This window comes from Erinaceus europaeus, chromosome 2, assembly GCF_950295315.1.
Source record: "Erinaceus europaeus chromosome 2, mEriEur2.1, whole genome shotgun sequence".
NCBI classification, from domain to species: Eukaryota; Metazoa; Chordata; class Mammalia; order Eulipotyphla; family Erinaceidae; genus Erinaceus; species Erinaceus europaeus.
Window position 1 is genome coordinate 46,920,523 of NC_080163.1, and position 15,421 is coordinate 46,935,943.

Sequence of the window (15,421 nt, forward strand, 5' to 3'; positions counted from 1 at the left end):
GTTGTACCTCTCTTATCCTATGGTTTTTGTCAGTGTTTCCTTTTTATAAATAAAAATTAAAAAAAAAAAAAGAAGGGACTTCAGGTGCTGTTTGTCAGAGCTGGAGGTTAGTGTCAGTGTGTGTGTGTGTGTGTTTGTGTGTGTGTGTGTGTGTGTGTACTTTCTCTAGGAAGCTCTCCATGTTTCCTGTTTTCAAGGTGAGAATGGCAGTCTCCTACCTCAGACTCAGGCTCTCTATCATTCCTTCGTCAGACTCAGGCTCTCTCTACCTTATTATTTTCATTAGACTCAGACTCTCTCTCTCTTTTAAATTTTTAATTTATAAAATGGAAATATTAACAAGACCATAGGATAAGAGGGGTACAACTCCACACAATTCCCACCACCAGAGCTCTGTATCCAATCCCCTCCCTCGATAGTTTCCCTATTCTCTAGCCCTCTGGGAGTATGGACCCAGGGTCATTATGGGGTACAGCAGGTGGAAGGTTTGGCTTCTGTAATTGCTTCCCCACTGAACCTGGGTGTTGGCAGGTCGATCCATACTCCAAGCCAGACTCAGGCTCTCTTTATCTCATTCCATCCCACCCATCATTATTGCTGTGTCGTGTACCTCAGGGTGCTTAGAAAATGCAGAGTCCCTCCCAATAGGGGTGGAAGGGAAGATCCTGCACCACCTTTGCTCCACCTGGGAGAGAGCTGGGGTAGCAGTCCAGAGTCACCCAGCACAGGAACCTGGACACACTGAGTATTGTCACTCACTATGAGCTCACCAGATGTTGACTGGTGTCAGGCACCATTCCAAGATGGCACTGAAATACACAGTTGTGCAGGGTCTATTTCTTGGGGCTGTGTTTATACCATGGACATGAGGAGCTACCCCAGTACCTTACCTGATGCTGAAAATGCCTGCCCCTGGGGTACAAGACCAGCCCAGCCCCTAACCTCATGGGAGATGCATTCCTCTAGGGGGAGAGTCAGATGAGTCAGGAATGACCTCAGAGTGTGGTGAGGTGGTAGGGCAGGAACAGAGGGCGAGGGAACTTGCACAAGAGGCCCTAAGTCAAAGGAGGCTTCTCAGAAGATGTGACCTCTAAACCATGATTCGGATGATAAATAAGAGCAGCCCATTTGTGGGGAAAGAATGTTCCAGGCAGAAGCAACTAATTATAATACAAGGTGATACAGGCCATCATATTAATCTGAACAAAGAGCACTGGGAGCCTTTATTCATTCGATCAATCATTTACTCATTAAAACAAACATTTGTTGAGGAGATGGAGAATAGTTATGCCTGGGAGACTGAAAAGTTTCGCCCGGGAAGTGATTCTTAAACTGAGCCTTAAAGGATGACTAAGAGTTTTCTGTGGGAGAAAGAGGGAGAAAGGCATCCAAAGAGAGAAACCCACATGAGCAAAAGGCTCACAGTTGGAGACCTTGCAGAACGGTGCCAATATAAAGTGGCAACTCAGGGTACCTTCCCCAGGGTGCCTTTGGCAGCTCTTTGTCTCTTAAATCCAACCGTGATATTTACTATTCATTTTTAACATAACCTCATCAGCAGGTCAGATAGGAATGTTGGATGGATGCATGCCTGAGTGCAGGAATAAATGGCTGGGTGGAAGAATTAATGCATGCATGAATGAAGGCATACAAGTAAGAATGACTAATGATAGCGAACATGGACATAGCTTTTTCCATGCGTCAGGCATTGCTGAAAGGACTTTATCTTTATTAAACCATTAGATCTTCATGCAAGCCTAGGAGATAGGAATTGTTATTTGCATTTTTACAAATGAAAAGAGCAAAGCATGCAAGGTTAACATATGTACCCAAGGCCACACATCTTGGAAGAGGGGCGGGCAGACAGCATTTGAACTGAAGTAGTCTGGCTCTGGAGGAGTCTACAAACAGGGTCTCTGCAGTATCAGATACTGGCGATTAGGCAGCTTCCCATTCATCCAGCAATTTCCTTTCTCATTCCTCTGTGGTTTTTGGCTAAGCCTCCTTCAGAAATGTGCTGTTTCCTTGGCACAGATCTGGGTCCAAGTGGCTGGAGTCCATCTGGGTGCTGCCCTGGCAGGTTGTGATGGGAGGTACCTGCAGGCTCTGAGAAGGGCACTTGCAACTCACTGAGGCTGGGCTGCTGCCTCCTGGACCTGGGGCCTCCTTTGTGGTGCACGCCAGGCTCTAGGAACACCTTTCTGCTCACTGAGCTGGAAGCTTTGAGTTTGCTTTTCAGGTTGATTGTATTAGCATTTCGGAAGAGTCCCTCTTCCTGTGAAGTGCATTAATGATTCACTCTGGCTGGTCTCTCACCTGGGCAGGCTCATGGTGAAGTGTTTCAGACTTCCTAGGAATCCTCCGAGACATTTTGACATTCTGATTGTCACTGCCAACGTGGGCTGCGAAGGAATTAATTGACATGGATGAAACCCTCAATTTCCAAGGGCTGTGTAATAAAATAAAGGTTATTGTATTATTACAGATTCAACCACTAATGAAAAAGGACTGCAGACTGTAATCACAGTATGGGATGCTTAGTGGGGACTTACCTTGATTTCCACAGGCAACCATTCTAAACTTTAGGGAATACTACTACTAATAGTTATTATTTATGGAGAACTTAGAATACATTAGGTACTTTATTAAATGATTTAGGTTATGTCATGTATTTCCATCGTATATGATTCACAACAGTCCTATGAAAGAGCTGATAATTTCCTCCTCACTTTACAAATAAAGAAACTGAGGTATGGGGCCAGGCAGTAGCACATCTGATTGAGTGCACACATTAGAGTGCCCACTGGGGAGTCGGGCGGTAGCGCAGCGGGTTAAGCACAAGGGCCAGCATAAGGATTCCGTTTCGAGCCCCCAGCTCACCACCTGCAGAGGTATCACTTCACAAGCAGTGAAGCAGGTTTTCTGGTGTCTATCTCTCCCCCTCTCTGTCTTCCCCTCCTCTATTTCTCTCTGTCCTATCCAGCAACAACGACATCAATAATAACTACAACAATAAAACAACAAGGGCAACAAAAGGGAATAAATAAATAAATATTAAAAAAAAAACCAAAAAAACCCAAATATTTTTTAAAAGTGCCCAATGACCTAGGTTCAAGTCTCTGTTCCTCATCTGTAGGGTGAAGCTTCATGAGTGGTAAAGCAGTGCTGTAGGCATCTCTCTGCCTCTCTCACTCTCTATCTCCTTTCTCAATTTCTCTCTGTTTCTACCCAATAATAAATAAATAAAAATATCTTTTAAAAAAGAAATGGAGGAATGGAGAGATGAATGTGGCTAATAATTTGTAGACTAAGAATATATAGCAAAGTATATTTTATTTTATTGCTGGTGAGGAAGAACTAAAATACTTGAGAAGGTAGAGTTAAGCTGTTGGCTAAGTATCGGGCATTGTGGCTGGTAGAATATTTAGGCATGTCTGTCCACATTTTTCAGTCTCTGAGAGAATAATACCACCTCCTCCCTCTGAATGCAGGAATTCCATCCATCCATCTGCATATCCATTTATACAAAAGAGATCCATCCAGCCATTCATCAATCCATCACCCATCCACCCATCTATCCATTTATCTGTCCATCAATCCATTTATCCATCATCTATCTATCCATCCACCTATCCATCCATTCATTTAATCATATATTCATGCATTCACTTATTTATTCAAATCAGGGGCTGTCTGATTGCCTTCTTAAGTCCTGTGTTCTCTGCTCAGGGTGCCTGCTGTGACTCATGTCACAGGTAGGGGAGAAGAAGCAAGGAACCAGGAGACAGAGCACTAGTTCTGGAGTTTGTAAAAATATCTTTAACTAGTGCAGTGGGTTAAGCGTACATGGCGCAAAGCGCAAGGACCAGTGTAAGGATCCCGGTTGCAGGCAAGTTGCTTCACAGGTGGTAAAGCAGGTCTGCAGGTGTCTATCTTTCTCTCCTCCCCTCTGTCTTCCCCTCCTCTCTCCATTTCTCTCTGTCCTATCCAACAATGACAACATTGATAACAACAATAATAACTACAACAACAATAAAAACGACAAGGGCAACAAAAAGGGAATAAATAAATAAATATTTAAAAAATCTTTAAAAAACCAAGCCAAAACAAAACATCTTTAACTGTCTCATCTCCAGTATAAAACGGGGACAATATTTTTAAGCTGTTATGAATTTAGAAGAGTAAATATGTGACATGCTTTGGGAATAAAATGGTGATACACAAATTCTATTCACTGTCATTAGTACCATCCATAACCCATGGTCAACCTAACAGCTCTCTTTGAGAAACCGACAGCAGTGAAATGATTCATTTCTGACTTTAAGAAAAATTCTATAAAATTTACAAATATTCAATTATTTAAGTCATGTGATTACTCATTTTTTTTTTTGGATAGAGACAGCCAGAAATAGAGAGGGAAAAGGGTTGATAGAGAGGGAGAGAGACAGAGAGACACCTGCAGCCCTGCTTTACCACTCATGAAGCTTTCCCTTTGCAGGTGGGGACCGGGGTCTTGAACCTGGGTCCTTGCTCATTGTAATATGTGCGCTAAACCAGGTGTCCCACCACCTGGCTCCATCATGTGGTTTTGATAAATCATTCATTCTGTTTTTTATTTATTTTTTATTTTTAATATCTTTATTGGGGAATTAATTTTTTACATTCAATAGTAAATACAATAGTTTGTACATGCATAACATTTGCCAGTTTTCCATATAACAATACAACCCCCACTAGGTCCTCTGTCATTCAGTTTTTTTTTTTAAGATTTTATTTATTTAATTAATGAGAAAGGAGGAAAGAAAGAGCCAGACATCACTCTTGTACATGTGCTTCCAGGGATTGAACTCAGGACCTCATGCTTGAGAGTCTAGTTCCTTAGCTACTGTGGCACCTCCCGGACCACATTACTCAGCTTTTTTTTTTTTTTCCTCCAGGGTTATTGCTGGGGCTTGGTGTCTGCACCATGAACCCACTGCTTCTGGAGACCATTTTTTAAAAAATTTATTTCTTTATTGGGGAATTAATGTTTTACATTCAACAGTAAATACAATAGTTTGTACATGCAGAACATTCCCCAGTTTCCCATTTAACAATACAACCCCCACTATGTCATTTATAATCTTTCATGGACCTGTATTCTCCCCACCCACCCACCCACCCCAGAGTCTTTTACTTGGGTGCAATACGCCAATTCCATTTCAGGTTCTACTTTTGTTTTCTTTTCTGATCTTGTTTTTCAACTTCTGCCTGAGAGTGAGATCATCCCATATTCATCCTTCTGTTTCTGACTTATTTCACTCAACATGATTTTTTCAAGGTCCATCCAAGATTGGCTGAAAACGGTGAAGTTACCATTTTTTACAGCTGAGTAGTATTCCATTGTGTATATATACCACAACTTGCTCAGCCACTCATCTGTTGTTGGACACCTGGGTTGTTTCCAGGTTTTGGCTATTACAAATTGTGCTGCCAAAAACATATGTGTACACAGATCTTTTTGGATGGATGTGTTGGATTCCTTAGGATATATCCCCAGGAGAGGAATTGCAGGATCATAGGGTAGGTCCATTTCTAGCCTTCTGAGAGTTCTCCAGACTGTTCTCCAAAGAGGTTGGACCAATTTGCATTCCCACCAGCAGTGCAGGAGGGTTCCTTTGACCCCACACCCTCTCCAGCATTTGCTGCTGTTACCTTTTCTGATGTATGACATTCTCACAGGAGTGAAGTGATATCTCATTGTTGTCTTTATTTGCATTTCTCTGACAATCAGAGACTTGGAGCATTTTTTCATGTGTTTCTCGGCCTTTTGGATCTCTTCTGTGGTGAATATTCTGTCCAAGTCCTCCCCCCATTTTTGGATAGGGTTATTTGTTGTCTTGTTGTTGAGTCTGGCAAGCTCTTTATATATGTTGGTTATTAAACTCTTATCTGATGTATGGCATGTAAAGATCTTCTCCCATTCTATGAGGGGTCTCTTGGTTTGGGTACTGGTTTCTTTTGCTGTGAAGAAGCTTTTTAATTTGATGTAGTCCCATAGGTTTATGCTTGCCTTAGTCTTCTTTGTAATTGGATTCATTTCATTGAAAATGTCTTTAAAATTTATGCGGAAAAGAGTTCTGCCAATATTTTCCTCTAAGTATCTGATAGTTTGTGGTCTAACACCCAAGTCCTTGATCCACTTGGAATTTACTTTTGTATTTGGTGAAATAAAGTGATTCAGTTTCATTCTTCTGCATGTTTCAACCCATTGTTTCCAACACCATTTGTTGAAGAGACTCTGCTTTCCCCATTTAATAGTCTGGGCACCTTTGTCAAAGATTAGATGTCCATAGGTGTGGGGCCTCATTTCTAGGCTCTCAATTCTATTCCACTGGTCAGTGTGTCTATTCATGTTCCAGTACCAAGCAGTTTTGATGACAGTGGCCCTATAATATAGTTTGAGATCTGGGAGTGTGATGCCTCCAGTTCTGTTCTTTTTTCTCAAGATTGTTTTGGAAATTCTAGGTCTTCTCTGGTTCCAGATAAACATTTGTAGCATTTGTTCTATTCTCCTAAAAAATGTGCTTGGGATCTTGATGGGGATAGCATTAAATTTGTAGATGGCTCTGGGTAATATATTCATTTTGATGATGTTAATTCTTCCAACCCATGAACATGGAATATCTTTCCACTTCTTTGTGTCTTTTTCAATTTCTTTGAGTAGTGACTCATAATTTTCAGTATACAAGTCTTTCACTTCCTTGCTTAGATTTACTCCTAGGTATTTTATTGTTTTTGTTGCTATAGTAAAAGGAATTGATTTCTGGATTTCAATTTCTTCTAACTTAGTGTTGCCTGACACCTTATTGTATTGCCTGATGATTTTCAAAAGCTTCTTGCTGGATTCTTTAGGTTTTCCTATGTATACTATCATGTCATCTGCAAATAGGGAGAGTTTGACTTCTTCTCTTCCAATCTGTATCCCTTTAATTCCTTGCTCCTGACTGATTGCTATGGCAAGAACTTCCAACACTATGTTGAATAGTAATGGTGATAGTGGGCAGCCCTGTCTAGTACCTGATCTGAGTGGAAATGCTTCCAGTTTTTCAACACTGAGTATGATGTTGGCTATAGGTTTGCTATATATAGACTCCACTATCTTCAGGAATTTTCCATCTATTCCCATTTTTTGTAGTGTTTTGATCATAAAGGGATGTTGTGTTTTGACAAAGGCTTTCTCTGCATCTATTGATATGACCATGTGGTTTTTGGTCTTGCTTTTGTTGATGTGGTGGATCACATTGATTGATTTACGTGTATTAAACCAACCTTGCATGCCTGGGATAAACCCCACTTGGTCATGATGAACAATCTTTTTGTTATACTGCTGTATCCGGTTGGCTAGAATTTTGTTCAGTATTTTCGCATCTATGTTCATCAGAGATATTGTTCTGTAGTTTTCTTTTTTGGTTGTGTCCCTGTCTGCTTTTGGTATCAGGGTGATGTTGGCTTCATAGAAGCTGGCAGGGAGTATTCCAGTGTCTTCAATCTTCTGGAAGATTTTTAAAAGTAGAGGTATTAGTTCTTCTTTGAAGGTTTTGTAGAATTCATTTGTAAAAACATCTGGTCCAGGACTTTTATTTTTGGGGAGATTTTTGATAACTGTTTCAATTTCATTAGCTGTGATGGGCCTATTCATGTTATCCACTTCCTCTTTACTTAGTTTTGGAAGTTGGTAGGTATCTAGGAAATCGTCCATTTCTTCCAGGTTCTCTAGCTTGGTGGCATATAGTTGTTCATAGAAGCCTCGCATGATATGTTGAATTTCTGCAGTGTCTGTTGTGATATCTCCTCTTTCATTTACTATCCGACTTATTTGGGTCTTCTCCCTTTTTTGTTTTGTGAGTCTGCCTAAAGGTTTGTTGATTTTGTTTATTCTTTCGAAGAACCAACATTTACTTTCGTTGATCTTTTGTATGGTTTTCCTATTCTCAATGTTATTTATTTCTGCCCTAACTTTAGTGATTTCTGACCTTCTTGTTGCTTTAGGGTTCCTTTGTTGTTCTTCTAGGTCTCTAAGATGTGCAATCAGGCTGTTTATTTGTGCTTTTTCTTGTTTCCTAATGTGTGCTTGTCTAGCTATGAACTTCCCTCTTAGGACTGCTTTAGCTGTGTCCCAAATATTTTGATAGCTTGTGTCTTCATTTTCATTGAATTCTCGAAACATTTTGATTTCTTCCTTGATTTCCTCTTTGACCCAGAGGTTGTTAAGAAGTGTACTGTTGAGCTTCCACATTTTGGGACTGTTACTAATCTTTTGTTGATTGTTAAGTGTTAGTTTAATTCCACTGTGGTCTGAGAAGATGCTTGGGATGATTTCAATGCTCTTGAATTGGCTGATGCTGTCTTTGTGGCCTAACATATGGTCTATCCTTGAGAATGACCCATGTGGATTTGAGTAAAATGTGTATTCCAGTTTCTTGGGATGAATGACTCTGAAAATGTCCAATAGTTCTAGTTTATCTATCTCTTCATTTAGCTCCCTCATGTCTTTATTGATTTTCTGCCTGGATGATCTGTCAAGTTGAGAGAGTGGGGTGTTGAAGTCCCCTACTATGATTGTGTTACTGTTTATATATTGCTGTAGCTCTTTCAGTAGAGGTTTGATATATTTAGATGGCTTCTCATTGGGTGCATAGATGTTAATAATTGTTAAGTCCTATTGATTGACTGATCCTCTGAGCATTAAGTAGTGTCCATTCCTATCTTTTTAAATCTTATCTATTTTATTTTTTTAATATTTATTTTATTTATTTATTCCCTTTTGTTGCCCTTGTTGTAGTTATTATTGTTGTTGTCGTTGTTGGATAGGACAGAGAGAAATGGAGACAGAAGGGGAAGACAGAGAGGAGGAGAGAAAGATAGACACCTGCAGACCTGCTTCACCGCCTGTGAAGCGACTCCCCTGCAGGTGGGGAGCCGGGGTTCGAACCCGGATCCTTATGCCGGTCCTTGTGCTTTCCGCCATCTGTGCTTAACCCGCTGTGCTACAGCCCGACTCCCAATCTTATCTATTTTAAAGTCTATCATGTCAGATATGAGAATAGCTGTTCCTGCCCTTTTTTGTGGGCCATTGGCTTGTATGATAGTTTTCCGTCCTTTCACTTTAAATCTGTGTTTGTCTTGTTGAGTTAGGTGGGTTTCCTGTAGACAGCATATTGTTGGGTTGTGTTTTCTGATCCATCTTCCTACTCTGTGTCTTTTAATAGGTGAGTTCAGGCCATTGACATTTATTGATATCAAAGATTGAAGATATTTTCTGAGATCAGATGAGATCGGGCGTGTTCAGGGTGGTATGGCCATAGACGAAGATATTTTAACCCCATTCTTGTAGAGTTTTAGAGTGTTTTGATATATGTCCTATTTGTGGTGGTCTGATTGTTTATAGGAGACCTTTCAGAACTTCTTTCAGGGCAGGCTTGATAGTTGATTCCTTCAACTGTTGCTTGTCTGAGAAGGTTTTGATGCCTCCATCTAGTCTGAATGACAGTCTAGCATGATATAGTATTCTTGGCTGAAAGCCTTTCTCATTGAGCACTCGATATATATCTTGCCATTCTCTTCTGGCCTGTAGTGTTTGTATGGAGAAGTCTGCTGCTAATCTTATGGGTCTTCCTTTGTAGGTGACTCTTTGTTTTTCTCTTGCAGCCTTCAGGGTCCTTTCTTTATCCTTATTCCTTTCCATTCTTAGTATGATATGTCTTGGTGTCTTTAGGTCTGGGTTAATTCTGTTTGGGACTCTCTGGGCTTCTTGAATCTTTATGTCTTTGATGTTGTCTAGACTAGAGAAATTTTCAGCTACTATGGCCTGGAAAATGCTTTCTTCCTCTCCTTCTCTTTCTTCCCCTGGTATGCCAATAATTAGTATATTGTTTCTTTTAAGTCATCCCATAGGACTCTTGTTTTTTTCAGCATCTCTTAATCTCTTTTTGAGATCTCTTACTTCTTTTTTTGTTGTCTCGAATTCATCCTTGATCTTGCTAATTCTGTCTTCAGCCTCATAGATTCTATTCTCTCTGCCCTCTACTGTTTTCTGGAGTTCATCTATTTTGTTGCCCTGCTCTGATACTGTTTTAGCTTGTTCAGCTAGTTGCATTCTTAGCTCAGCAATTTCAGCTTTCAAATAACCATGAGATAATTAGTATTTTCTTCCATATTCTCATTTGTTGTTCCTGTATTTCTGATTATAATTTTTTCAAATTCTTTACTCACTCCTGTTATTATTTCCTTAGCTAATGTTTGGATGTTGAACTCGTTATTTTGTGCTTCACCCTCTGGAGGACTTTTAGCTGGACTCTTGTCCTGGTTAGATTCTCCAATATCTCTTCTTGTTGTTTTAACCATTTTATATATTATGTTATGAGTTCCCTTTATCAGTACTTTTCAAATTATTGATCACTATTGCCTGGATTGACTTGTGTCTATTTAAGTTAATTAAAGGGTTCACAGTGGTGGAAGTTAACAGTTGTTTCAATAGTATTTAAATCTCTGAGTTGGAGCTCAGTGATTTAAAAGCCTTTTTTTTTTTTCTTCCCTGTAGGCTATGGGAGCCTGAGGGCTTTTAAACTATCAATAGGCTTCAGCTTAATCATTGACTCCTGACCGTGAGATAAAGCGGGGTGTGGCAGAGATAATCCAGTGGTTATGCAAAGAGACTTTCACAGCCCCTCAGCTATGCCACCAAGGTATAGGTCTTCTCCTGAGTTTCCTGGTTAGATCTCTGTCCCCTGGTGTCCCTCCCTGTCACTGCTCCAGATTCTGAGGGTAGTAGCAATGGAGACTCAGAGTTGCACTTGGCGAGTCTCTGGGGAGTCCTCTTCTCCCTTCAGCTGTCCCCTTGTTGGTGGATCAGACTGGAGGTGGTGTCTCAACTGATAAACTGCTGAACTGTTAGCAGTCACTTAATCTCTCCTTAGGCTCCTCTCTCCTCTCTGTTACCAGCCACACGTGTTTGTACTCACTGGTGAATTACTGGGTTCCTGTGGTCATTCTAGTCCTGTCTTGTTTCGGTCCCAGGTGGTCTCCTTTGGTATTCCTAGTTGATCCAGGAGAGGAGAGGAGAGGAGAGGAGAGAAAGCGATCTGCTGCTCGTAGCTCCGCCTCCGGAAGTTGAATCACCTGGAGACCATTTTTTCCCCTTTTGTTGCCCTTGTTGTTTTATCATTGCTGTGGTTATTATTGTTGTTGTTGCTGCTGTTATTGGATAGGACAGAGAGAAATGGAGAGAGGAGGGGAAGACAGAGAGGGGGAGAGAAAGACAGACACCTGCAGACTTGCTTCACCACTTACGAAGTGACTCCCCTGCAGGTGGGGAGCCGGTGGCTCGAACTGGTTTAGTTTTAACTAATTTGATTTGGGTTTCTGACACCTAAACGTAAAATGTTCTGGCAAATTCACAGCAAGATCAGAAAATAAATTAATAATATAAGGCAGAAAGAGGTCAAAAAGACTATGAGAGGAAGACAAAAATGAAGAGGAAACTGACCCTTCAAGACAGGGAAAGGCAGAAGCCACAAGACACATGAAAGGCAAAAAGAGTCAGTGGGTGGCAAGGTGAAGTGGTAGACACTCAGAAACAGATGCTAAATTGCCTGAGCTTCCACTTCCTCCTGAAAAAGTTCCTACTGCCAAGTCACTCTGATGTCTCATCTCAGTTATAACATGTGCAAAGGTGTATTACTGTTTAAACTGTTTGCAGCCCATCCAGTGGATGAACTCTCTGAAGAAGGATACACTTCTCATTGCCATCAAACTTGGCTTAGTCATTTGCTCTGGATGAAAACATATGAGAGAAAATGTTAAGATCCATTGTTACCTCTCGAAAATCTGGGGTCCTGAGTAAAAAAAACACAGAACAGAGCAACAGCTGACAAACAAGCAATGTAATAGAGAAATAATCAACATTTGAGATTTGGGGTCTACTTGTTACTGTAGCATAACTTAATGGAAACTGACTCCTGTATTTATTCTACAAAAAATATTGGCTGATCTCAAAACTTGAATGCTCATCTTTTCCTGGATCTTCAGTAATGTATGCCCTATCCCTGCCTTCTAATTAAGAGGGAAAGGATCTTAAACACTCACTTCATTACTCAGTAATTTGGAACTATCTCCATTAAATCATGAATGACAAGCCTTCATTATATTATCTATTTCTCCTAGTTACCAAGTCCTTTTCCAACTCTTACTCCCCAAGACTTTCTGTAGTCCCCTCCTCAGGACATGAAATAGAACTATTAAAAAAAACTGAGTAGTGGGAGTCAGGCGGGTAGCACAGCGGGTTAAGTGCATGTGGCGCAAAGCACAAGGACCGGCATAAGAATCCTGGTTCAAGCCCCTGGCACCAGAAATGTGTGAATTGGACAAAATAGCATATTCCCATCACTATTCACACTTGTCTTTATGTTTACTTATTTGGATTCCCTGATGAAAAAGTCTTCGAGACCTAACTCACCTTTTTCCTCCTACCAGGTCCCAGCAGAGGTTCCTGGTAATGGCCCAGCTGTGCCTCTGGCTGTCAAATGGACAAAGTGGTCAGTGTGACTCAGTGTCTTCAGAATCCTCTGTCCACTTGCCACAATGGGTGGGGTTTGAAGAAGGCTTTGAAGGAACTCATAGGAAGTAGATCAGGTCTTTTGGGCCTGGAGCAGGTGTGGAGAAGCTAGGTTTCTCTATCTCTGCTGCCTTTCCTGGCATCCAGCAATCTGCCTCTGCAAAAAGACACACAGACCCTTGCTGGGTCCTTTTTTGGTGCCAACGGCAAGACAAAATTTTCAATTTATTGCCAACACTAAGTGGTGATAGACCAGAGTGTTAACTCCAAACACCAATAAATGTTGATAAACCATGCTATTTAAAAGATATCATTGCTTTGACACTTTATGATAATATCTTTCCTCTTTTTCCTCATGTAACATTTACTTTAAAAGGCCCCAGCCAAAAACCAAACACCAGTAGTACTGCACCTAGTATCCCAGAACATCTCCACTTATGAAACACTCAAGACTCAGCACTCAGTACTCAGGGGGAAGCCACTGAGATAGTCCACTGTTTTGTAAACTTTGCAAAATCAGTTGTTCCTGCAGTTGAGGCCTAACTGCATGTTGGATTTGAAATTTTGAACCTTCAATTGCTTAAAAATATTGTAACTGCTTCTCAAACAGGAAAATTGCATTTTAGATCTCCCTCTGTGTTTAACCTCAGATTGGCAAGAGATAGTTTTCAGATTTCCCCAGCAAATGAAAATCACTTTAGGATTGAGATTGCATATGGATAGTTCATACCATGAGAGAAAGAAAATCTTTGGGAACAGATACAGTCATACATTCTGTGCTGAGCCTATAACATGGAGAAATAGAGGATCGTTTTGCTCTATAATCCATAGCATGAAGGATTTGGGACAGGGACAAGAAAGGCATCCTTGACTGGGAGGTTCAGATACATCTGAACTGTTACGAAAGGAAATTGCAGTGTCCTGCACTCAATTTTCTTGCAGCCAGCCTCCTGCAAAATTATATGATCCCCCTGGCACTTTCTATGTCAAAATTTCTTTTTTTCCTGCAGAGGCTCTGGAACTTTCAAACCACCTTTTCTCATCAAGCTCTATAACTCATTCAGACTAAAGTGTGACTGTTTGCATCTTAAAGGGGAGCAATGGGAAGCAGGGCAGGGCTTTATTCAAAGGAACAAATCATTATTAGTCAAATTCTAAACAGTCACAAATTGTCTATTAGCTGAAGCTTTCAATAACGGTCTTTCTTGTCTACTCATAAAACCAGTTTGACCTGTGAAACATGCTTTCTTATTTCCTGCTCATTCTCCCTCCCTTCCTTCCATCCCATCTTTTCAACTTACTCTCTGGGGGTGCCTGCTCTATTCCATTCTCTCTGTTCAGTGTTGAAGCCCTGAAATGCAAACAAAGAGGACTGCATCCAGGAAATCATAATCATATAATTGCCATTACTGTTTACTGAGTGAGTTTTTACTATATGTTAGGGACTGCTCAGGGAGCTTGCTTTGGCCGGTATTTTACTTGCGCCACAACCCAGTGAGGTAGGTAGCTTTATCTCCTTTTCATACACAGGAAACCAGAAGCACTATTTTTTATTCAAGGTCATGCTTATTAAGTGCAGTACTAGAATATCAACATGGGCAGTCTGATTTCAGAGGTTTTTGCTCCAAGTGAGATCAGATTAAAATGAGCATAGAGGGCGGACTTTGAGGACACAATGTCCCTAGTGTGCTCTGCTACCTGGAGGCTTTATTGAGGGCCAGCTTCTTGCTGAGTGGACCCAGCAGCACCATCCTTCCACATGGAGGAGGACCCTGCCCCCACTCATGGACACCAGCAGCTGGCTTTGCCCCAGGCTTGGCTCTGGTCAGGAAGAGAGGATCTTTTGTGAGCTGCTGGCCTGGTCTATGTTAATGCCAATTAGCGTTCCTGACTGCTTGGAGCTGCAGGGCGGCAGGCTTCTGTGATCCTGGTGGCTGGAGGTTCTGGCCTAGAAATACCCGGGATGTAGGACGGAAGTTGGAGTTTGAGGGAGAGACTGTGCCATTGAATAGAGAGGAAATGAGGCTTCACAGAGACTCTGGGGCCCACTCACTGCCAGGGCAGGGCAGTCAGGAGCCAGAGAGGAGGAGAGAGGAGGCAACAGGAGAATTGTCCTCACTGTGTCTGCTGGGAATTGAGAGACTGGCTCCTGAGGTAAGAGAAGCGGGTAGAAAGCAGACTTTGACATTCCCAGGCTTGTGGGGGCTCTCACGAGAGTTTTCCAAGACCCAGATTCTTTTCAGGGTTGTGAGCTACTCCTCCTTAAAGCAAGATGGGGAAATGCATACAGGTTCCTCAGTGGTCCCTGATCTATGTTTAGCAGTGGGATCCTTTCAAGTATCCTACTGCATCTTTGTGATCTGGTTGAGCACTTGTTACCATCTGCAAGGGACCAGGTTCAAGGCCCTGGCCCCCAACTGCAGGAGTAGGAGCTTCATAAGTGGTGAAGCAGTGTTGCAACTCTCTCTCTCTCTCTCCCCCCCCTCCCTCTTTCTGTCTTCTTCCCTCTCCATTTCTTTCTGTCTCTATCAAATAAAATAAAGAGAGGGTAATTAAAGGAGGAAAAGAAAAAGTGGCTCCTGGGAGCAGAGGATTCATTGTGTAGGCACCCAGCCCCAGTAATAACTGTGATGCAACTAAAAAAAGGGGGGCAGGGGTAGATGGCATAATGGTTGTGCAAAAGAGACTCTTATAGCAGTCACATAAATCAGACCTTCGACCTTCTGTGCTCCATAGAGATATTTGGTCCATAGTTCTAGAGGGATAAAGAAGAGAGAAACTGGGGGTCAGGCAGTAGCACAGCGGGTTAAGCACATGTGGCGCAAA

At 41.5% G+C, this 15,421-nt stretch overlaps 1 long non-coding RNA gene across 1 annotated transcript in view; it reads left to right on the forward strand.

Annotated features, from left to right (window-relative positions):
- The first annotated feature begins 344 nt into the window (after window positions 1-344).
- The window catches only part of LOC132535021 (uncharacterized), a 392,194-nt gene continuing 377,117 nt past the window's right edge, over window positions 345-15,421 (forward strand). Inside the window, exon 1 of the long non-coding RNA XR_009546810.1 lies at window positions 345-395. This is a non-coding gene — a long non-coding RNA (uncharacterized LOC132535021). The remainder of the gene's footprint in view (window positions 396-15,421) is intronic.